The sequence below is a fragment of the Gossypium raimondii genome, chromosome 1, assembly GCF_025698545.1.
Source record: "Gossypium raimondii isolate GPD5lz chromosome 1, ASM2569854v1, whole genome shotgun sequence".
NCBI classification, from domain to species: domain Eukaryota; kingdom Viridiplantae; phylum Streptophyta; class Magnoliopsida; order Malvales; family Malvaceae; genus Gossypium; species Gossypium raimondii.
Window position 1 is genome coordinate 12,446,774 of NC_068565.1, and position 24,211 is coordinate 12,470,984.

Here is a 24,211-nt window from a genome sequence, read left to right on the forward strand (position 1 = left end):
ATTCTTATGTAAAGAATTTGTATCCTTACCCACATGAGTAACAAAAGGACATTTAGATCCTTCATTGACCTTCTTCCATGATCAAAATCCTTGGCTTGTAAAAGTATTTCCATGACACCCAAATGGCTTGTTGAAGAGAAAGCAAGGAAGGCTATATGCAACATTCTTACTTGGTGAAAACTCAAGCCAATTAAGGAAAAACTTGTACCAAGATGAGAGAAATCGACGTTCATTCTTATCAATATACTGAGGAGATGTTGGAGCCTCACTTGGAGGAATTGCTTGATATGGCCCAAACTTAATTTAAGCTCAACGGACTTCGTCCTATTGATTTGGAGAGTAATCCCAAATAGATTTTCAAAGGCCCGGGTCATGTTCTAAAGAAAAAGTGCCGGACTCCATTGTTTCGACTCTTGGTACCTTGCGAGGACGTTCAAGAACTTAAGAAGACCCAATATCTCATTCAGGGTCTTGGGAAGACTTGATATCGCATTCAGGAGCTTGGAATTAAAAAGACCTGATATCTCGTTCAGGAGCATGGGAAGATTCGCTATTTGATTTTTCTCCACTATGAAGGTTGAAGAACTAATTATCATTATTGCTTTCTGACACCCTTTTCTTGAAAAAAGATTCAATCTTTTTTGTTGACCATAATTGATCATAATTTTACTATTCATAGAAAATTTTACTATTCATCACAAAGAATCTTCACTGTTCATGTAACGACCTAAATGTCAGAGGCGTTGGGAAACATACCCTCGGGACTCTATTTTTATGAACCGAGGTAGTAAATGTTTATTATTATATTTATTTTTTATTACATTAGAAGTGAATTGAATGATAGTTAGATAATTTTAATTATTAGTGTTTAAAATTAAGTGTAAGGACTAAATTAAATGGGTGATAAAAATAGTAATTAATATTAAATTTTAAAGTGGGATTAGATTAAGGGACTTATTAAATAAACAGACCAATATTTATATGGGTTTTGATAGTGGATGACTACGAGGATATTATATATATTATATGTATGTTAATTATATTGAAACAATTAAGTTACTAAATTATACTTGAATAAAATAAAATGAAAATGACAATAAAATAAAAGAAACAAATAGCTTAGTGGGGGAAGAGAAAAACAAATTTAAGCTTCATTATTTCTTGCATGCTGAACCTGGGAGGGGGAAGAAGCATATCCGGCCTTAATCTTTAACCCTTGGAAACCAAATTGGTGAGTAAACTTTGGTCCTTTTTGCATAAATTTTATGTTTTTGGAACCTTGAGATCATAAGCTAGGATTGCCCATGTTGGAATTTTAACATTGTTAATGTTGTGGAAAAGGTTATCTTTGAGAAATTTAAGTTTTTGAAGTTGTTTTGATAGATTTTGGGGTTGGAAGTTAAGTGAGACTACCTTGTAGAGTGAATTTAGGAAATTTTGCATTAAGAACTAATTTATATAAAAATCTGCTAATTGAGGAACTAAATGGATAAATTAAGATAAATATAGCATTTGTTTGAGACTATTTATTTTTCTCGAAATTGTTGGTTGAGTTATTAAATTGTATGGTATGAGAAATTATTACTTTAAGTAGTGATTTAGTTAGTATTAGCTTTAAAGGAGTTAAGTGTTATAAATTAAAATGTCATGGTGTTAAATCATAAATTTAACAAAATTTAGGGACTGATAGTGAATTATATGTATATTCGATTAGCTATGGAAATTAAATGAGGATGAGAAAAGTTAATTTTATGTTAAGGACTGAGTTGTGTAGTGACCAATTATTAAGGGTTAAATTTTGAAATATGATTTTATAATTTATTGTTAAATTGAATTATTGAAGTTTTGAGTTAGTTAATTGAATTAGATTATTGTATTTAGATCAAGAAAAGAGTAAAGTGGTCGTTAACCGAGGGAAGGAGAAATTTGTTGATTAATCAACCTCAATCACCGGAACTATCGTAAATTCGGTAAGTTCGTAGTCTTTAAACTCAAACTCTATTTATTTAATTTAAATAATTAATTATTACTTTGATATCTTAATTGTATTTATATATATGCAAATGATTAAATTATGAAATAAGAAATTGTGAATTATATATATGAAATGTGGCATTAGAAATGGATTAATGAATGACTAGAATTTAAATTGCTTGAATGAAATATTATGGAATTATATGAATGTTATGAAATTCGATCATGGGATATAGCATAATTGATTTAATACGAAAGATTGATTATGAATTGATGGAATGTGGAATTATGCAATCGAAATTATCGATTTATCTGACTAGCACTGGGCGCAACTCATCGTTGGTACATCCAACTAGTGCAGGGCACAACTATTGCCGATTATCCAACTACCACTGGGTTCAATCTTTGTCGATTTGTTTGACTAGTGTTGCGCACACCATTATACTTGTCGGTTTATCCAACTAGCGCTGGGCACAACCTTTGTCAATTTATCTAACTAGTGCTAGGCACACCATTATCTTTGTTGGTTTACTCGACTAGCGCTGGGCGCAACTTTCGTCGATTCGTTTGACTAGTGCTGGGCACATCTATCGTCGATTATCCAACTAGCGCTAGACGCAAATCTCTGTTACAATTTATCCATTAGGCATTGGGTGCCATCCACTAACTGACTCATACAAATCAGGTCTAATCAAAACATTGAAGAAGATTGGTAAACGAGAATTATTAAGAAAGATATATATAATTATGTATACTTGGGTTGAATTCAATGATAACCAAAATGGATTAAGCTTTATATGAATTAATTTATGAAATGATGGTTATTAAATGAAATTGTAGCTCTTTGAGTCAAGTAAAGTATTTGTTAATTGATCAGTACCTTATGTACAGGTTAGGTACCTACTTTTGATTGACATTTCGTCATCCAACATCAATCCCGAACTCAAGCTGATGATATATTTCTTTTGTGTCTTGGCATGTACCTAGGTTGTCAATATTGAAACAATGATCTTTTGGTTATGGTTAATTCCAGTGAAGGTTACTTTAAAACATAGTTTAACGCATTCATCATAGTTAGAAGCTCCAACTCCGTATCAAGGTCACGATCAATAGCGTATCTATCATCAATAACATCACTAGCATCAATATCGTCACTATCATCAATATCGAAATCATCAATAAGAAAACCTTTAAGCTTGTTATCCAGGAACTTGTTTAGAAATACTGTAATGAAAGGAACATAGGAGTTTGTCGCTAGGTATTTGAACAAATAGGATCGTCCGGTTCCTATAGAACCTATCACTAAAATACCCCTAAAGGGAGATAGGGCTAAGCGGAGCAAAAAAGGTTTTCCACGAGACAAGAAATGAAAACTATTAGCCCCACACAAAGTTTGTGAATAAGTGATTGTCTGATAATGAGTAAGGAATATCCGTCTTTCTGCTAAACAGGATGTATTGAACTCATAATTTATTAGATGCTTTTTATGAATGTCAACTAAGTATTGTAAGTAAATTGGTCACGATTGTTCAATCATTTGATAACCAGAGTCATTCTTTGATAAATGATCACTACGAGTAAGACTCAATAGAATTTGATACATATAGATGTTTGGAGTTATTTATGTAAATGCTTTCACATGATGGTTATTCTAGTGAATTGGTCACTTTGGTATTATGCTATTGATGTGCTTGAATTAGTATTAGAAGAAAGTCTATATATATGTACTCATGTTTATATATATTTTTGGTCATTTGGTTGATGTTAGAATGTGAAAGCTTGGTTTGAGTTATGTGTCTACTTATCTTGCTTTATTGAATGTTAAAATCTTGTTGAGGTGCCTTTGAATGGCACATTGGTTAGGCACATGAATTGTAGGATTTTGATATGTACGTTTTTTTTTTTTTGAATTGTTTGAGGACAATTTTGGTCATGGTTTTAATGTGGTTTTAGTTTTGGCTTGGGAACCAAGATAAATGTAAAAATTACATTGTTTTAAAAGAAAATTTTGGTGCACACAGCTTGGGATACGGGCTATCACACGACCATGTGTCTCACACGGTCTATCTACCCGGTTGTGTACCGTAATGATTAAGGTGCAGGTTTCACACGACCTGCGACACAGCCATGTGTCTTAAAATAGTTATTTACATGGTCTGAGGCACGACTTATGACACGGCCGTGTGACCTAACATTGAATGCACATACAGGCGAACCACAGGCTGGGACACGACCGTGTGTCTGGATTTTAAATGTCTACACGATTTGGGCTGTGACACACAGCCGTGTGTCCCCTATTTTCAAATTTTTCAACCTTTTCCTAACTTTTCTGTTTTGTTTCGAATCGACCCAGAATGTTTCCAAACTATTTTTAATGCCCCATAAACTCGATTTAGGGCCCGTAACTATATATTTTTATAATTGCAATGTGATTAATTGTTTATATTCATGGTTGGATATTTATGAGTAAGTAATGATAAAGGTTTAAATTAACGTCAAAATATTTCATGACCCGACTTTGGCAACGGAGATTGGTTAGAGCTGTTACAATTCATTCGTCGTTTTCTTGAAGAGAATCTCCTCTGTTCATCTTTTGTCTTTTCTCAAAAATTATCATTTTTTATTTTTTTTTAGTTTTGGTGATAGTTACTGAAGTGGTATCGTATGCAAGATCCACTATTTTGATTAAAGACGTTGAGGATTTCTAGTCTTCTGGTCCAGAATCTATTGAGATGAACATTTCAGCCATGAGTTTTTTGAATTCCTTATTGGTCTTGGCTTAAGCCAACATTGCACTAGCAGTTGGTTTTACTTGAAAGAATTTTATTGTTGTTTTATCTGAGGCCACGAACTTACATAATTTCTGATTTTTGTTGAAAAAATTATCCAAGTACTTGGAATCATATTTTTCATCATTAAATTTGTCCCACCATTTCATTCTAGAATTTCGAACTAATAATGGAATCTCAATACATGGATCCTATTCATAAGAGTAAATCTAGGAAACAATCTAAGAAATGCACAATTTTGAGAAAAATGCATGGTTTTATACATGTGTTTTTGGTCTGGTTCGGGCTAGAATGTGTCAAATAACTTGGGCCATAATTTTTTTTTCCGGTAAGATATGGAAAGATGATGGTCTATACCAGTTCCATCGTTCTTGAAACAAATTTTGGAATTTGAATTGGATACCATATTTGAATAATATGAGCTGGAAATGCCTCATATGTTGATTGTTCATTAAGAAGGCATTGTCCTAGGCCGTTTGGTAATATCAATATGTGAAATATGGGTGGTGGTCTATTTTGGTGGTAAATTAGACTAGCAATTTCTTTGGAGAACTTGAGTTTTCACCCCAATCTCTTGGTCAAAAAATTTTCACTATTTGGACTATTGAATAGGTGATAAAATTTGGATCTTTTGAGTTTGTGTAGTGTTTGAAAAATGTTGATCCAGTTTGAACCAGAATGCTTTCATAATATTTTTGAGGATCTTGAGAATCGAATGGCTTAAAATGTCATCTATTGAAAAGTTCTTTTACAAGAATATGTAGAGGTTTTACTGAAAATTCGTCCTCCATAATATTTTTTTAAAAACACTTATTTGGAAAATATTGGAAGGTTATTGGATAACAGTATGCGAAAGCACTACTATTTCCTTTGGAAAAGAATCCTGGAGAGATGTTTCTGTTCAAATATTTTTAAAATAACAACCTAAAAAATTACAGTTTTTTACTTTAGATTTAAGTGGCCCTTTTTCATTGGTAACTGTTTTTAGGTTGAGAGTCATGGTAGTCATCTCGAGGAACTTAAGCAATGTGCCAAGGAGTTACTTGCTAGCGTGAAAGAGGCACGTTTCCAATTAGATCTGATGCAACGACTAGGAGTGGCTTACCTTTTTGAAAACCAAATCCATCCGATCAAAATGTCGCCAATGATTTTTACACTGTAGCTATGCAATTCAGGATTTTACGTCAGAATGGTTTATTCATTTCCACAGGTTAACAAGTTTTATATCAATTTTGAAGACCGAAATGTGATATTCATCTAAAGGGTGAAAATGTAAATGCAAATGTGTTTAACAAGTTCATGGATAGAGATGGGAAATTGATGGATAGCTTAAAAGAAAATGTTGCAGGGCTTTTAAGTTTACATGGAGCATCATACCTTAGGATGCCAGAAGAAGATGTTTTAGATGAGGCACAGAACTTTAGTGCTAAACATCTATCAGTACTAAGGGAAAAGATGGAGAGGAGAATGGGTGAGCAAGTACAACAGTCAATGGAATACCCACAACATTGGAGAATGGCATGGACTGAAGCACGAGACTTCATTGGTATCTACCAAAACCAGAGAGATGATGATGATGATAGAATGAATTCAGTTTTGGTAGGGTTAACTAAGTTGTACTACAACATCTTGCAATCCATTTATCTCAAGGAGCTGCAGGAGCTAGTGGAGTAAGATCATTTTTTTTCTTTTTTTGCTTTTGAATTTGAGTAAGATCATGCTATAGGGGAAAAATGAGGTTTTTTTATCAAAACAATGATAAAATTGTCCTACATGTATGAGCAGGTGGTGGAAGGACTTGAATATCAATACTGCAGCAAAACAGGCTTTTAGCGGCATTTTTTAGGCCTTTAGCGGCATTTTTATGTGCCGCTAAAACTATTTGCGGCGCTTTTACAAGCGCAGTAAAAAATGCTGCTATAGACAATGCCGCTAAATTTTGCGACATTTATTTAAAAAACACCGCTAAAGAACATGACCTTTAGCGGCGCCTCTACCACAAACGCCACTAAAAAACATGAAATTTAGCGGCGCTTCTACCACAAACGCCGCTAAAGAACATGACCTTTAGTGGCGCTTCTACTACAAACGCCGCTAAAGATCATGACCTTTAGCGGAACTCTTATCACAAATGCCGCTAAAGAGTATGACCTTTAGCGGCGCTCTTATCATAAACGCCGCTAAAGAACATGACCTTTAGCGGCGCTCTTATCACAAAAGCCACTAAAGAACATGACTTTAGCGGCATTTATGAAGAAAACACCACTAACTTTGACAGATTTGTAACATTTAATATTCATCCATATACAACCCTTCCTGTAGCATGAAATTCAACCAAAAATAGCAAATCTAAATGATACTTCAAATTCAACGAAAGATATATGATATAAATTGATAACTTAAGTATAATAAAAAATATTCTTACACTAATGTTAAAAGTTATAATGTTAAAAATATTCTTACAAAAAGAAAAAAAATGTTTAAGATGACGGATTTTGCGACTACTGAAGCATCTTCATCACATTCTAAAGCTGTAGCTGGAGTTCATCGTACTTTCTGCTCTGCTCTACTCTACTTCCCTCGCTGCTGCCTCCGCTTTAAGTTGAGCAATTTTCTCAATTGTGCTCGCTTGCATCTAAGCCATCTGGTCTCTTAACCTTTGAAGTTCAGCTTGAGCCTAACTCCCCGAAGGCATGTATTGCTACGAGCTGGATCCAAAATATTGGGTTGGGTTAATAAAAGATCCTTGAAATCAAACCCGACCATACCTTTTAGGACTCAAAACTTCAGTAATAATCCGGTTATCAATGTCATCAACATTAACAGAACTATCACTCGAAGCAACCACTTCATACTCTGCCTTTTTATCCTTTAGTTTCTCCTAATAAATCAATCAAAGAGTTAAAAACAAAATATATAATAAAAACAAATGCAACATAACTTAACATTATTTGCATTACAAACAATGAATTAAACCATTGTAATTAAACACTATAAATATTTAAAATAATTCAGATTTTGTTAAGTAAACATACCATAATTTCTACAGCTTCAGAAGTCATAGGAAATTCATCTTTCTTCCTGTGTAATGTCAAAAAGCTGAAGGCGTCCAACTTTTTGACCAGACGACAGTTCCTACAATATAGTAGTAAAAATATTATTTAATAGAAAGTAATAAATATTTGACACAATTAATAAATTAAAAATACCTCGGCCTCAGCTACACAAGCAAAACTTTTCGACCCAGCTGTGTGAGTGAATTTTTGTTTTTGCCTGCTACTTGTTCCAACTCGTTCATGATCCTACATTATAAAATTATTATTACATATATAGTAAATACTATAAACCGAAATAATTATAACAGTTTGGAAGTACGTAATACCTCAGCATTCTAGGCGGGACATTTCACAATTTCTCTTCGAGAGTTGTTTTTGTCTTAAAATATTATTTCTTTAAAGTAATTTTATAGTCTCTTCATATTTTTCCCAATGCCTTCTTGACATAATTATCCGAGACCTCTAATGCAAACCTCTCCTACAAAAAACACAAGTTTAGAAAGTAAATATAAATGAAACTTAAACCAAAGTTTTATAAATTACATTCACATTTTGTTACCTTAATATTATCGAGAGCTTTATTTTTGTTACAATCAGGCATTTGATGCCATGACTCGTAGTTGAGAGGCAACATATTGGCATTTCGTGCTATAATGTCCAAATCTCCTACTAAAAGTCGAGCTTCTGATCCAACAGGCTGAGCAAGATTATTTTTAGATACTTTGACACGCTTGACAGGATTTAATTCATATAAATCTTTAAGTAGCGTACGTGCTCGACCTCTGCGCGTCCCAGCACTTTCAGCAGAAAAATGGTATATTATAATATAAGAATTTGAAAAAGAAATCAATAATAAAAGTCAACACGTGTAAATTTAATTTAACATTACTTTGAATTTCTGCAAGTTTGTCAGGTGTATTCGGAACATTCGAAGATCCAATAGCAGTCTGTTGTTCACTATTTGTTTCTTCCGAATTTGGAGTATTTTGAACAATACTTAGATCTCGTAATCTTCTTCTAGGCATTTTATCTACAATACACATAAAATAGTTGAAATTTTAGTAACTAATTACAAAAATAATAGTACATATATAATAGTTGAAATATTTAACAAGACCAAGATTTAAATTATGATATTACATATAATTAAGAAATCGTAAAATCTTACTACATCATAATTCGTAAATATCTTCATCAACATTCTGGTGAACCCATTGAAATTGTGTACTAGTACTAGGGATATTTTCATTTAAGTTTTTTTTCTACAAAAGACAAAGTTTCTGATCTTTCGTCAATGTCATCTCTACTTCCATTGCCCATGTCAAACAAGTCTCTAGGAGTGTTACAGAGTACAACGTACCAACCTCATTAGTTGGATCTTTCGAGTAAAAAACTTGTTTCCCTTGAGAAGAAAATACATACGGCTCATCTATCAGTCATTGTCTAGTGTGAATCAATCGAGAGTTCACCATTGTAAAACCAAATTGATCTTTTTTAATTCTGTGAGCAGTATTAGCATCAGCACAATCACATCGAAATAAGACAACATTTCATTTGCCACAGTAACCCAACTCAATAATATCAGTAAGAAGTCCGTAATACTCCACATTTCCCTCAACAGGATTACCATACCTAGCACTAGCATAACTTGTAATTGAAGAATTAACAACTATTCCACAATTTTGAGTTCTCCTCAATCTCTCGCGATATTTTGTATGAAATTTAAATCCATTGATGAGGAAGACACTATATCTTTTTACTACTCTATTCAAACATTGGGAAAGTCATTTAACTTCGTCATTGACATCCTTCCCACTCCAAACCTATTGAATCGAAAGTAAATTGAGCATTATAAATGTTATGAGAAAACATTATTATTTGTCAATGAAAGCTTCAATTGCATACCGTTTGGCTTAACCATTCATGGAAAGATTCTATGAATAACTTATTAATCTCTCGATGTTGTAATCTTCGGGAGCGTGAATGAGACCTCAAGATTTGTTTCTACTCACTATGTTAAAAAGAGTTTAATTTGTTAAAAGATAAACAAATTAAAAAGATGAATATTTATCAAATTCTATAACTTACTTGCGTAATGGTTCCATTTAATCGTGGTGAAAAAGAACATATCAATGTGCTTGTACCCACGATCTATCATCTAATTCTACAATTTCAACTTTACCGATTGGTTCTCCATAACTTTGAAATAAATAAGTTTTGGCCAAGTCATGATCAGTGAGCCCAACATTTCTACTTGGTCTGTTCAGTCTTGTTTCAACATCTTCTAAATATCTAGAACAAAAAGTCATACACTCCTCTGCCAAGTAACCTTCAGCAAGTGATCCTTCTAGATAACGTTTTTTACGGTAATAAGACTTCAATTTAGATAGGAACCTAAACACGATATACAACATTATCAAAAGTTGTAACTAAATGCATAGAGGTGAATGAATGAATAATTTACAAATAAATTAGCACATTTCTATAGGATACATCCATCGATAGAAAACGGGTCCACCAAGTATTGCTTCATGAGGAAGATGGATTAACAAGTGCACCATAATTGTGAAGAAGGAAGGTGGGAAGATCTTTTCCAAATTACATAAAGTCAAAGTGGTTCGATCTTGTACTTTCTCTAGTTCTTCAACATTCAAAACTTTGTCACAAATGGCTTTCATTATATTGGATAGTTCAATTATACAATATGTCACCTTTTTTGACATACAACACCGTAAAGTAACTAACAGTAAATCTTGTATCAAGATGTGATAATCATGTGATTTTAATAAATATAGTCTTCGATCTTTAAAACTCACACATCGAGATATATTTGATGCATACGCATCTGGGACCTTTATATCCTTCAACACCATGCAGAACAGTTCTTTCTCTTTCTTCAACATTGAAAAAATAGAAGGCAGCAACCAATATTTTCCATTCAGAAGTACTTGTGAACTAAATCAAGTCGACTCTGAAGATAGTCTTTCGATTTTCCATCGACATCCAAAATTGTCCCAATGATGTTCTCACAAACATTCTTCTCAATATGCATGATATTCAAATTGTGTCGTAAAATGTGATGCTCCCAATAAGGCAACTCAAAGAAATACTTTTTTTTTCCACAAGTCCGCCTCATTAGGATCATCCTCTTCATCAAACTCATCATCAAATTCATCCCTCGATCATCTCTTTGTTTGTGTGTTGGGCGGTTGACTCTTCCCATAACTAAAATTCATATCTTTCAACATGAACAAGATTTCAGATCCAATGGTCTGCTTAGGAGCTTCTCTAAACTTTTCATTATCATCAAATAGAGTACTCTGAAATCTAAATCTATGATTTCCATCTAACCACCGACGATGCCCCATATAAGAGAACTTCTTCCCATTATATAACCACTTCGAACATGTTTGCGCAGCACAACAAGGACAAGCATAATGTCTCTTGGTACTCCAACCAGATAAATTAGCATAAGCCGGAAAGTCATTAATAGTCTACAACAAAGCTGCACGTAAATTAAAGTTCTCATTTCTCAATACATCATATGTCTCAACACCCGCCCATAACTATTTTAACTCTTCAATAAGTAGCTGCAAATAAATGTCAATATCATTTCCAAGACCTTTCTCTCTAGTGATAATCATAGATAAGATAAAGGAAGATTACTTCATGCAAATCCATGGAAGCAAATTGTAAGGAACAAACACTACAGGCCAAGTATTGTACGAAGTGCTCATGATTTTATAAGGATTAAATCCATCAGATGCTAGCCCAAACCTCACACTCCTAGGATCGCTTGCAAAGTTTGAAAATTTACTGTCAAATTATTTTCAAGCTAAAGAATCTGCAGGATGCCTTCATAATCCATCATTGGTTCGCCCATCATGATGCCACGTCATAGACTCGGCTGTCTTTAACGACATGAAAAGCCTTTGAAGCCTTGGTATTAGCGAAAAATATCGTAAAATCTTAATTGGCTTCTTTCTTGACCGTGCATCATATTCATCCTCATTCACATCTTCTGTATTTCTATTCATCCAACGAAATTTACCGCATACATGACAAGACTATTGATTTTTCCGATCACCCCAATACAACATGCAATCATTTAGACAACTATGAATTTTGTTGTACCCAAGGCCTAAATCTTTTCTCAATTTCTTCATATCTTTGCATGAATGAGAGATTTTTGCAAACGGAAACATATCTCTCAAAAACTCTAACAGTATTGTCAAAGAGTTTCTGGTCCACCCCCCAAACATTTTAATTGAAAAAGACGAATACAAAATAACATTTTTGAAAATTTTGATCCCTCATAAAGTTCTTCATTCATTTCATTAAGTAACGTGTAGAACTTCTCCGCTTCTCCATTCAACTCTTCATCAGGTATACTTCTTCCCGTTTTGGTAAAAGCATTTCCACCAAGATTACAATCATCGGATGCAACAAAGTCGAGTGAAAATGATTGCAAACCATGACTAAGCATATTAAATGCATCCCGCAACATACCTTCCATGTCATCTTCTCTAACAGACTGATGGTAAGCATTATGAGGATAAGTCGGATTAATCGTTGAAGAGGTTCTACTAGGTGTGCACTCTCCATAGAAAATCCATTTTTTATACCCTTGAATAAACCTATCAACAATTAGATGTTCGCAGCCAACTTCAGAAAATGCCAATTGATGTTGCCACACTTCTTACACAGGCAAACAATCATATTCTCTTGGCTTGCATTTTGAAATGCAAAATTTAGAACAGTTTGTACTCTATTTCGATAGTCGTTGCTTACCCTTGACAAATTCATCCAAAACCGGTCCATTTTGTAGTTCTTGAAGTCTAAAGTTGACAATAAATTACATGGGTAAGTTGTTTATTTATAAGTATAATTAAGTTATGTAAGTTATGATATGATATATATTTATGTATTATGTAAGTTATGTAAGTTATGATATGATATATATAAGTTATTACGTTATGTAAGTTATGTGAGTTATGTAAGTTATGATATGATATATATAAGTTATTAAGTTATGTAAGTTATGTGAGTTATGTAAGTTATGATATTATATATATAAGTTATTAAGTTATGATATGATATATATAAGTTATTAAGTTATGTATGTTGTGTGAGTTATGTAAGTTATGATATGATATATATATATATATATATATATATATATATATATAGTTATTAAGTTAAGATCCCAAGTTTTTTAATTCTTTAAAGTTATGTAAATTATGTAAGTTTTGATCTTATATATATTTATGTAAGTTATGTAAGTTATGTAAGTTATGACATATATTTTATAAGTTTTAAAAACATTTAAAAATATTAAATATTAAAATCAAACATTTTAATATAAAAATAGTAATTTGATTTTTATATTAAAATAAATTTAAATAATGATCAAATTTATTATATTGATAAAAAATATTTATAAGTTTTAAAAACATTTAAAAATATTAAGTATTAAAATCAAATATTAAGTTTTGATATGATATATATTTATGTAAGTTATGTAAATTATATATTATTTTAAAATAGAAACTTTAAAATATTATTTTAAGCGGATATTATTTATTTTAATTTTAAAGACAAAATCGTAAATGAATCTCCTTTTAAAAAAACTCTAATAAACACGGAAGTTATATATAACGAAAAGTCATCATGAGGGTGAAAGGGAAACTAAAAGATTCAAAGTCGTAACTTTTAGAAACAAAAAAAATAAAAATAAAAAAGTTAGGCAAATGTTCAATAATGATTTATGTTCACTAACACAAACTTAATGAAATATTCAGATTATTAGTTTGAATTGATTGATTTAATTAGAGAAATAAGGTGATTTAAGAATTAATAATATCATTTTCATTATTATGATTGGTGGTCTGCAAATTATTCACTCTGACAATTAAATTATTTTAACAAAACTTACTATTTTCCTCTAAATCATGTATATTCATGAATCTTGAATTTGATCCCAGTGGAGGAAAATTTTCATTTTATGGCTATGAATTTGGAAAAGGGGGAAAAGAGACAAATGATGCAGAGGCAGAGACAAATTTCATGATTGAAGTAGAATGCTCAAGTTAGGTTTACGGGTTCAAAAATTACACTCTATCACATTCAACTATAGAACCAAAAGGGGGAAAAGGGAAGAAAAACAATAAGGCAGAAAATAAGGAATGAGAAATTGAACCAAAAGGCATAAAATTTAGAAATAGAAGGAATACAATAAGAGATTCCAGCAAAAGAGAAAAACAGATTTGCAAAGAACTATTTGTTATTATAACGCAGTAATGCTCAAAGCAAATGGAGAAAAACGTTGATTGATTAAGAAATATATATATATACATATTAAACATTCAGCATTAAAAGAAAAGAAGATATTGGTGATTATGTATACAAAAATTTCGGGAGGAAAAAGAAGAAGAAGAAAAGAGAGCTTACCGAGCTCGAAAAATTGAAGAATGGGAGGGAAACACTAATGAGGGATTTTGTTACGGAAAATCCTAATTTGTGAGATTGAAAGAGAAGCTTTTAATTTCGCAAGAGCTTTAGAATCGGGGTTGTGCCCTACAGAGAGCAATAGAAGCAATGAAGAAATTAAAGAGAAAGAAAAAACAAAGCAAGCATTAAAGAAAGAAAAAATCAAAGAGAAAAAGGAACAGCCATATACCCAGTCAAATGAGAAATTAGGTAAGGTGATGAGATTTTTACCAATCAGCCCAAACAAGAAGCGATCTTGGAGCGAGAAGAAGGCCGGCAAAAGACATTGAAGGGGTGAAAGATCTAGGGATTTGCTGGAGAGGAGAAAGATGGAAGGAGAGTCGGGGGGCGGAGATTCAGACTTAGAACAACAGACCCCAAAAAAAACGATGCCGTTTAAGTCAAATTGATATTGCAATATTTGGGGCACTTGTAAAAAAACGTCACTAATTGTATATCTTTTACGGCATTTTTCACAAAAACGCCACTAAAAAATTAAATTTCTGTAGTGAAATGGCGCCGTTTTAAAAAATTTTAATATATACTAGCGGCGTTTTTTGTCCAAACACCACTAATGATTGACTTTTTTTTACAATTTTATATTTAATTATTATATAATTCATATCAATTTTAAATAATTAATTTTGAAAATTTAATTAATATAAATTTTAAAATTTTTATATAATTTTTAAAAATTTAAACTACAATCATAATTTTAATATATTAAAATTAATATTATCTCTTTTACAATTATATAAGAAATTATTTAATATATAAATTAAAAAATACTAATTAATCTAAACCCTAAACATTTAACTCCTATCCCCTAAACCTTGAATCATAAAACATGAACTATAAACCCTAAACACCTAACCCTTAACCCCTAACACCTAAACCTTAAACCCTAACCCTTAAACCATAAACTATAAATCATAATCTCTAAACCCCTAACCCCTATCCCCTAAACACTGAATCATAAAACATAAACTATAAACCCTAAACCCCTAACACCTAAACTTTAAACCCTAACCCTTGAACCATAAACCATAATCCCTAAACCCCTATCTCCTAAACCCTAAATAATAAAACATAAACCCTAAACCCTTAGTCCTTAACCCCTAACCCCTAAACGTTAAACCCCAACCCTTAAACCATAATCCATAATCCATAATCTCTAAACCCATAATTCATAAACCTTAAATTAGTAACTCCTAAACCTTAAACCCTAAACCATAAACTCTAAACTATAATGATAATTAATTCAATATTTTAAAATTAATACTATCTCTTTTACGATTATATAAGAAATTATTTAATATATAAATTAAAAAACAATCAGTCATGTACCCAAAAACCTTTCAAATTATTTTAAATAATAGTATTTTAATTTTTTTCATTTTAACAAATATTTTTCTAAGTTTTTTCTTTCAAATTTTTTCTACGTGTCATTTTTTTATGAAGAATTTAAATATTAAATTAAAAATAATTTATATTTTAATTAATATAAATAAACCATTTGTGGCGTTTTCCAAAAAATGCCACTAAAGTTCGACCTATAGCGACGATTTTCAAAAACCCTAAACCACAGACATTAAACCTTAAATACTAACCTTTAAACCCTAAAATCCTAAACCCTAAATCGTAAAGCTTAAAATAAAATGATTTTTTGCGGTGTTTGTTAAAAAGCGCCGCTAATGCCACTAAAGCTCAAAAAGAAAACGACGTCGTTTTGCTTAACTTCTTTGCGGCGTTTTCCAAACAGCGCTGCTAATGCTTGACCTATAGCGGCGTTTTACAGAAAGCGCCGCTATTGCTCGATCTATTGCGGCATTTGTTAAAAATCACTGCTAATGCTCGATCTATTGCGGCGTTTGTTAAAAATTGTCGCTAATGCCACTAAAGCTCAACAAAAAACATTTTGCTCAACTTTTTGCGGCATTTTCCAACAAGCGCCACTATTGCTCGATCTTTAGCGGCGTTTCTCAATAAGTGTCGCTAATGTTCTATCTATTGCGGTGTTTGTTAAAAAGCGCTGCTAATGCCACTAAAGCTCAAAAAGAAAACGATGCCGCTTTGCTCAACTTTTTTGCGGCGTTTTCCAAAAAGCGCCACTCATGCTTGACCTGTAGCGGCGTTTTACAAAAAGCGCCACTATTGCCCGATCTTTAGCAGAGTTTTTCAAAAAGCGCTGCTAATTCTCAATTTATTGCGGTGTTTGTTAAAAAGCGCCGCTAATGCCACTAAAGCTCAAAAAGAAAACGACGTCGTTTTGCTCAACCTTTTGTGGCGTTTTCCGAAAAGCGCCGCTAATGCTTGATCTATTGCAGCGTTTTAGAAAAAGCGCCGCTATTGCTTACCTATTGCGGCGTTTGTTAAAAAGTGCCGTGAATGCTCGATTTATTGCGGCGTTTTTTGTTCAAACGCCGCTAAAAACCTATTTTGTTGTAGTGCAAGGAAAGGCTTCCTTTTGTTCGAGATAGGCTAATTGAGTGTTACTTTTTGGGCAATGGGAATTTCTCCTCCGAGTCCCCAATTTTCCAAGTGTAGGAGGAATGTCACAAAATTTGGATCCCTAGCAACTCCATTAGATGGCATATTTGACACATATGGATTACTGGATGAGCTTGAGAAATACACAAATGCAGTAAATCGGTAATGCATATATAAAAATCTAAATATGTGTAATGACTTGTTGTGCTAAAAGTATTTCAATATTGCAGATGGGATCTTAAGGCAATGGAGGAACTTCCAGAGTATATGAAATTTCTCTACGAAGCCATCTACAACCGTGGTAGTGAAGTGGCTCGAGATGCTTTGCTAGATAACGGCATCGATATTTTACCCTACCTTAAAGAACAGGCACGACTCAATTAAATGGCAAATCCTAATAATTTATGAAGTATATATATACATGTAACCGTCTCCCCACTTTTATGAAGTATATATATACACATATATATATTAATTGTAACTTATATGAATTGATAATTTACAATAAACATTTTTCTTTTTTGTAGTGGCAGTATTATATTAGAGCATATCTTAATGAAGGCCGAAGAATATCTAGAGAACGCATGGATCTCCATTGGGATAGTTTTAGCCATGGTATATGTCATTTTTGGAATGGTAGGACAATCCATAAATCAATATTTGCCAGAATTTGTGGAGAACTGGTTTCATTCTGACTTGGTTTGTATCCCTGCTTACTTTGTTCGATTCCTTGATGACTTAGAAACTTCCAAGGTTTGTGCTATAATTTGCTCGAAACAATTGCTTCTTAGATTCTTTTAATTTCGTATTGAAAATTCTCGTACTTATTTTTTTTTAATTTATTATTTCATTAATACATGTCATTTTGCTATGGTGTAGATCAAACACAAGTTTTTTGGGTTTCGCTCCAAAAAAATGCAATTCAACTATCCAAATATTGGACTTGAGTAGTTTGTAGAATTAATCAATTTTTTTTATTTTAATTGGTTTTTGAAGTTAGCATTAAAAATTTTCAACTCAAATTCAAATTTGAAGTCAAACCGAATAAAAAATACTAATCCAGCAATCTTAAACAAAACTATTTACACATCTAATTCAGCTTAACATTTAAAAGTGAAACGTTCTAAAAGTCAAGTTTGAGCTCAACTCCCGGATTTCATTAATTATCTTCGCTAATAAAAGGACAAAATTAGAATCTAAGTGTTAATTCTTTAAGCATTATGAAATTTAAACTTATTGCATATACTAAAAATGTGGCAGACCACCATGATACAAAGATATTGATTCTAGTCTCAAAATGACCCCAAAAAATCACATCACAGCCTTTTCCTTTTCGTTAAGTTACTGATCTCTCCACTTTAAATCCATATTGTTACATAGATATGGCATCAATCTAATGTGGTGTGGTGATTATGTAGCAATTATGTTATGTTTTGGTATGGAAACAAGTTAATTGATATTGGATAAATATGCACAAGTATAGGTGTTTTTGGTTGATGTTTTAGCCATTATGTTTTGACTTGTAAATTTGGTATTTTGAATGATTGAAATGGTTGATATGTGGATATATGTATGTTATTGATGAAATTTGCCATGATTGATGTTGTGAAGTAAATGAGTTTATATTTTTGATAGTTTTGAAATGTAAACTCCTGTAATGCTCCATAACTCTATTTCGGCATTGGATACGGGTTAGGGGTGTTACATGTTCGTAATTCAAGACCCCAGCAGCCTTGTGTTCTGTAGAACCCAACTCGAATTAATGGCCTCAACTGTAATGACCCAAAATTCACAGGCACCGAAAAAGTGAGTTATAGGACCTTCGTCTTAGTAAACCGAGTTCATAAATAATTATTAGGAGTAATCATGAGTCTAGTTGAGTGTTTTATTAGGTTCAAATTGGGTGAATTTAGCTTAGTTAATAGATATTAGGAAAAAGGACTGAATTGAATAAGGTATGAAAGTCTAATTATAGATTAAAAGAAGATAAGGGGGACTAAATAGGCAATTAAGTCTATTCTAATGAATGAGGCCGCAAGGCATAAAAATCTTTGATTTTTATGATTGTTTGATTATAAAATATATTATTATTGTTATTATTTTATTATATTATAAATTAAATTGATTATATTATTATATTATGAAATAAATTAAGAAAAGAGAAGTGTAAGGTAAAAATAAAATACAAGTGTATTAATTTAAATGAGTACATTTGTATTATATATATAATTAGTAAAAGATATTTTATTATTTATTATTAATTAGTAAAAGATTTCTATATGATAAATAAATTGAAATTATGACAAGTGGACGGTGATGATAAAATACGAATGTAAAATATATATGTGAATATTTGTAATATTTATATTTGTTATTAAATAGATATTTATTATTATAATAATAAATATTATTATTTAATTGATATTATATTATTAGATAAATGAACAAATTAATAAGTTGACAAATGTATGGTGATAATAAAGTACAAGTGTAATAAATCATATACGTACAATTGTAAAATACATATTTATTTACTTACAATTTAAGAAATAATAATTATTATTAAGTTGATATAATAATATAATAAACTAAAGTAAAATAAAAGATAAAACAAACAAAATCAAGCATAAAAAGAAACAGAACCATTCGGAAACAGAGAAAGGAAAGAAGAAAAGAAAGAAAAGGGAGAAATAGGGTTTTTAAAGCTTGGGGTTTAATTTGGTAAGTCAATTTAGTCCATTTTCTTATAATTTTGATGTTTTGGAGTTCTAGACTTGAATATTATTGAATTTAAGTTGAAAATTTGAAAATTAGTAGATTTTTAGTAGGGTTCATGTTGAATAAATGATTGAATTAGGGTTTATTTGATAGAATTATTGATTAGAGTTGATTAAAGGATTAAATTGTAAACTAGGCTATAAGTTTTGTGTCGTAGGGACTAAATTGAAAGAAATTCAAAATTATGAAATTATGATGAAAATTTGATAGTTAAATTTAAGTTTATATGGAATTTGGATAGGAATAAGATATAAATTGTAATGGAAAAATAGATGAATTTAGTTAGGACTAAAATTGGAATTTAAGTGAGTTAAATAGAAAGTTAGTATTTAATGTAAATTAGTGATTTATTAATGATTGTAAATTATTTTAATTTTTGTAGCTAGCAAAGAACCCGAGACATCGACACCGAAAGGAAATGAAAAAGTTATCAAGGAGTAATCGCGAAATTCTGGTTTGTATTACTATAATTCAAGTTATTCATTATCAAAAATTAATTTTAATTTATTTAATTTATGGTAAGTAAATATTGAGGTAAGTAACTTTATTGAATTGAATTTTGATTAGTGAATGAAAAAAAAGTGAATTTGATATTGAAAGTAAATTTTGAAATGAAAGTGAGTTTGAATTGAGAATTGGAAACCCTATTAACTAGTCGGGCTGAGTCGAATATAGTTGGCATGTCATAGGATTGGAAGAGTTCAGGGATACTTCGACCTCGAGTCGATGAGACACTGGGTGTCACTATTTTACTTCCGATAGATTCAATGAGATACTGGGTATCACTTTACTTCGGCTAGACCAATGAGACACTGGGTGTCAACTTTGCTTCGAACTATCCGATGAGGCACTGGGTGTCAATCTGGTGTGTTTGGTTGGATCCGCGTGTCTGCCAAAGTCCAAGTCTGTTAATAGGGGTAATTAATTGAAAAGTTAAATCGAATGAAATGAATCAGTTGAGCCATTGAAAAGAAACGTCGTTGTGGAATATAATTTGAAAATGTGAATTGAATATGAAAATGTGAATAGAAAGCATGAACTAAATATTCATGAGATAAATAATGGCTCAATGTGATAGTATATGATATTAACTAATGAAAGCCAAATTGAATTGTAGATATTGAGAAATGAAAGTAAAATATGAATTAGTTTGGAAAATTTTTTTAAAATTAAATGATTTAATTTACTTGGTTATTATATTATAATTTGAATTATAGTAATACCACTGAGTATGAAATACTCAGCGTACAGTTGATTCCGTGCGCAGGTTAGTAAAAATTAAGGTTCCAGCTCAACATCCAGAGCGATCCCGACTCTAGTACAAAATTTGGTGATGTAATATTTCTTTTGGTAAAGTGGCATGTACTTAGGTGTTATATTGGTCACTTGAAAGTGTCTTATGCTTTTGGTTGAAAATGATACTAAAATGATATTTTGATACTTGGCGTAATGAAATGGAAATAGAATTATCATAACATATTTGGTATATTTGGTAACAAATTGAAATAGAATGAATGAAGTTTATTAATTTAAACAATAAAAAAAATGAAGTCAATTAGTAATAAAAATATTTATATGAAATTATGATTATATTATAATATGTTTGTTATTTGTTTAAGAATTATTTGTAGATTGTCTGATATGTCTGGTAATTCCTCGTAACCCTGTTTCGGCGACGGTTTAAGGTTAGGGGGTGTTACATCAACCGCGTAATACGTTTAAGTCCGATCACTATCTCCCTTGACGAAAATCCCAGTAGTATGACTCCATCAGGACACGCCAACTTGTTTACAGGAATCCAAATACACACGGACGACTCATCTTTCCAACTGTATGCCAAAATGACTCCAACCCAACGTGCACTTTGTGTTGAAATCAAACTAACTTTAAGGGACGAATTTGTACCATCCTATATTCTAGAGAGATGGTGAATATCGTTATGAAAGATTTTTAGTGCGGACTCATTTCTCACGATTCTTGATCGGAAAGAATACCAGCCTAAAACTAAGTTAGAAATTTAGTGAAGCATGAAATTAGTCATGCTTGATTGGTGTATGGAAATGGTTTAAATGGAAATGGTAGAAAATGGAAAGGAAAAAGGACTTGGGAAGCAGTTAAGCCAAAATATTGAAATGGAAATAGAAGTTGGTAGAATGCTTGTACTTCAACTTCATGCATGAAAAGAAATGAAATGAATTGATTTTCTATTCAATTTCCGGGTATTCAATGTGTGTCTTTCAAAGTCCACCATACACCTTATTTGTACACAAACCATATATTAAAATTAGGCTAACCGACCTACCCACTAATTACACAAAATAAAATATCAGATTTTCTTTTCTAATATGGCTTTTACAAAGTCAAAAATCTGATCAGCCTTTAAATGTCTTCAAATTTCCGATTCGGCCCCTTTTCTATTGCTCATGCTCTAATTTAATCTTTTTCTGCTTGTCTTTGAAATAAAGCTTCCAATTTTCGTTCTTGACAAAATTTAAACATAAAATCAGCAATTTAGCAAGAATTATTTCAAGAATTAATTTATTTAAACACATAAAATATGCAAAATAAACATACTATCACTTACTCCCAAACAACTAGAGGGACTTAGTAAAAGAGCGGCTATCTTGTTAAAAAAGGTGGTTGAAATGGTCAAGTCCAACCTTGGGTAATTGGTATTTGATGAAATTGTTAAGAATGCTAAGAAAGTTCATCCAAGACACATGTTAGTCATTTCCCTCTCTCATTTTCCAAATCTTGCATAATCCTCGAATTGTTAGAGCTACTGAACAGTTCTAGAAACCAATGCCACAATTAAAGTTTTCCCATAAATGGTTGGAAAGGAAACATGCTATCAACGACCAAGAGAAAGAAGCCACTGATTCTTATAGTGATGATGTAGAGAAGGAAGAAGCATATCAGACTCAAAAAGTGCCCACTGCTTCAAGCCTCAAGGTTATTCCTACAAGCATTCACCAAAGAATGATTGATGAACTCTCTTCCTACTTTGAGTTGAATGAGAGGCAAGTTATCGGATTACAAGCAGAGACCAAGGTTTCCAAGAAGGTTATAGACAAGCAGAAGGCCCTGCGTGTTGATCTATTTGCTCTCCTTGATGAAGATTAGTTTGACAATTGTGTTGATCGAAAAGGGGGAGTAATGATGGTGGGTGTTGTTGTTGAAGGGGAGAGATTAAGATAAGGATGTTGCTGAAGGGGAGTAATTCTGATGATGATTTTTTATGATGATATGTTGATTTTTTAGAGGGGTTAGTTCAGATTATTGTAATCCTTAAATCGCTACTTGTGATGCTGCTACTAATGAATTTTATTTTGATGAGTGCATGGTTCTTACTATTTTTGCGTTATCTTCCTTGTTTCATTGTTGATTACTGATATAAATTTCAAACTTTGGATTAATTTACTTATTTATTTTTTAAGTTAAGTTTTTTTAAATTAAGGGCAATGTATTAAGGAGGAGTTAAAATTATTTGATAATATTGTTTCCTGTGTGTATGAGTTTTATTCAACAAATTACAAAAAAGAGAGATTGTTCACTACACCAAAACAGGCTTTTAGCGGCTTTTGGACAAAAAACGCCGCTAAAAATCGAGCATTAGCGGCACTTTACGAAAATCGCCACTAAAGATCGAGTATTAGCGGCGTTTTTCGAAAAACGCCGCGACGCTAATGCTCTGGGATTTAGCGGCATTTTTGAAAAAGTGCCGCTAATTCTCGGGGTTTTAGCGGTGTTTTTAAAAAAGTGCCGCTAATTCTTAGGGTTTTAGCGCCACTAATGCTCAGGGTTTTAGCGGCGTTTCTTAAAAAGCACCGCTAATGTTGTGGGCTTTAGCGGCGTTTTTGAAAAAGCTCCGCTAAAAACATTTTATCTTAATTGGTTTATTTATATTAATTAAATAAAATTCAATTTATTTCTAATTGAATATTTAAAATCTTCAAAAAAAATAATAACACGTAGAAATAATTTGAAATAAAACACATGGAAAATTAAAATACTATTATTTAAAATAATTTTAAAGTTTTTTGGGTACATGATTACTGATTATTTTTTAATTTATATATTAAAAATTTTCTTATATAATCATAAAAGAGATAGTATTAATTTTAAAATATTGAATTATTTATCGCTATAGTTTAGGATTTCTGGTTTAAGGTATATGATTTATTTAAGGTTTAAGGTCGGTTTTGGAGTTACTATTTTAAGGTTTAGGGAGTATGGATTTATGGATTATGGTGTAAGGGTTAGGATTTAAGGTTTAGGGTTTAGGGGTTAAGGGTTAGAGGTTAGAGGTTTAGGGGTTAAGAGTTAAGGATTTAGAGTTTAGGGATTTATGGGTCGAGTTAGGGTTTTGGGTTTAGATTAATTTTTTTATTTATATTTTAAATGTGTTTTTAAATTTATATATTAACAATTTCATATATAATTGAAAAAGATAAGATAGTATTAATTTTAAAATATTTAATTAATTATCATTATAGTTTAGGGTTTATATGGTTTACGGTATATAATTAATTTAAGATTTAAGGCCAGTTTAGGAGTTACTATTTTAAGGTTTGGGGATTATATATGGATTTAGGGATTATGGTTTAAGGGTTGGGATTTAAGGTTTAAGGGTTA

The 24,211-nt window shown here is 31.6% G+C and overlaps 1 long non-coding RNA gene and 1 pseudogene across 2 annotated transcripts; one reads left to right on the forward strand and one right to left on the reverse strand.

The window, feature by feature from the left end:
- Window positions 1–4,061: 4,061 nt before the first annotated feature.
- Window positions 4,062–22,699, forward strand: LOC105786786 (trans-ocimene synthase, chloroplastic-like; annotated as a pseudogene).
- LOC105782669 (uncharacterized) lies at window positions 7,194–14,669 on the reverse strand. Of its 2 annotated transcripts, none has more exons than XR_008193880.1 (8): window positions 14,540–14,669; window positions 14,270–14,395; window positions 8,709–8,849; window positions 8,379–8,616; window positions 8,146–8,297; window positions 7,973–8,065; window positions 7,799–7,898; window positions 7,194–7,644 (listed from the first exon to the last, which is right to left on the reverse strand). It is a non-coding gene; the product is annotated as an uncharacterized LOC105782669 (long non-coding RNA). The 2 variants fall into 2 exon arrangements; XR_001129878.2 differs by having other exon boundaries at window positions 14,499–14,649.
- Window positions 22,700–24,211: the final 1,512 nt, after the last annotated feature.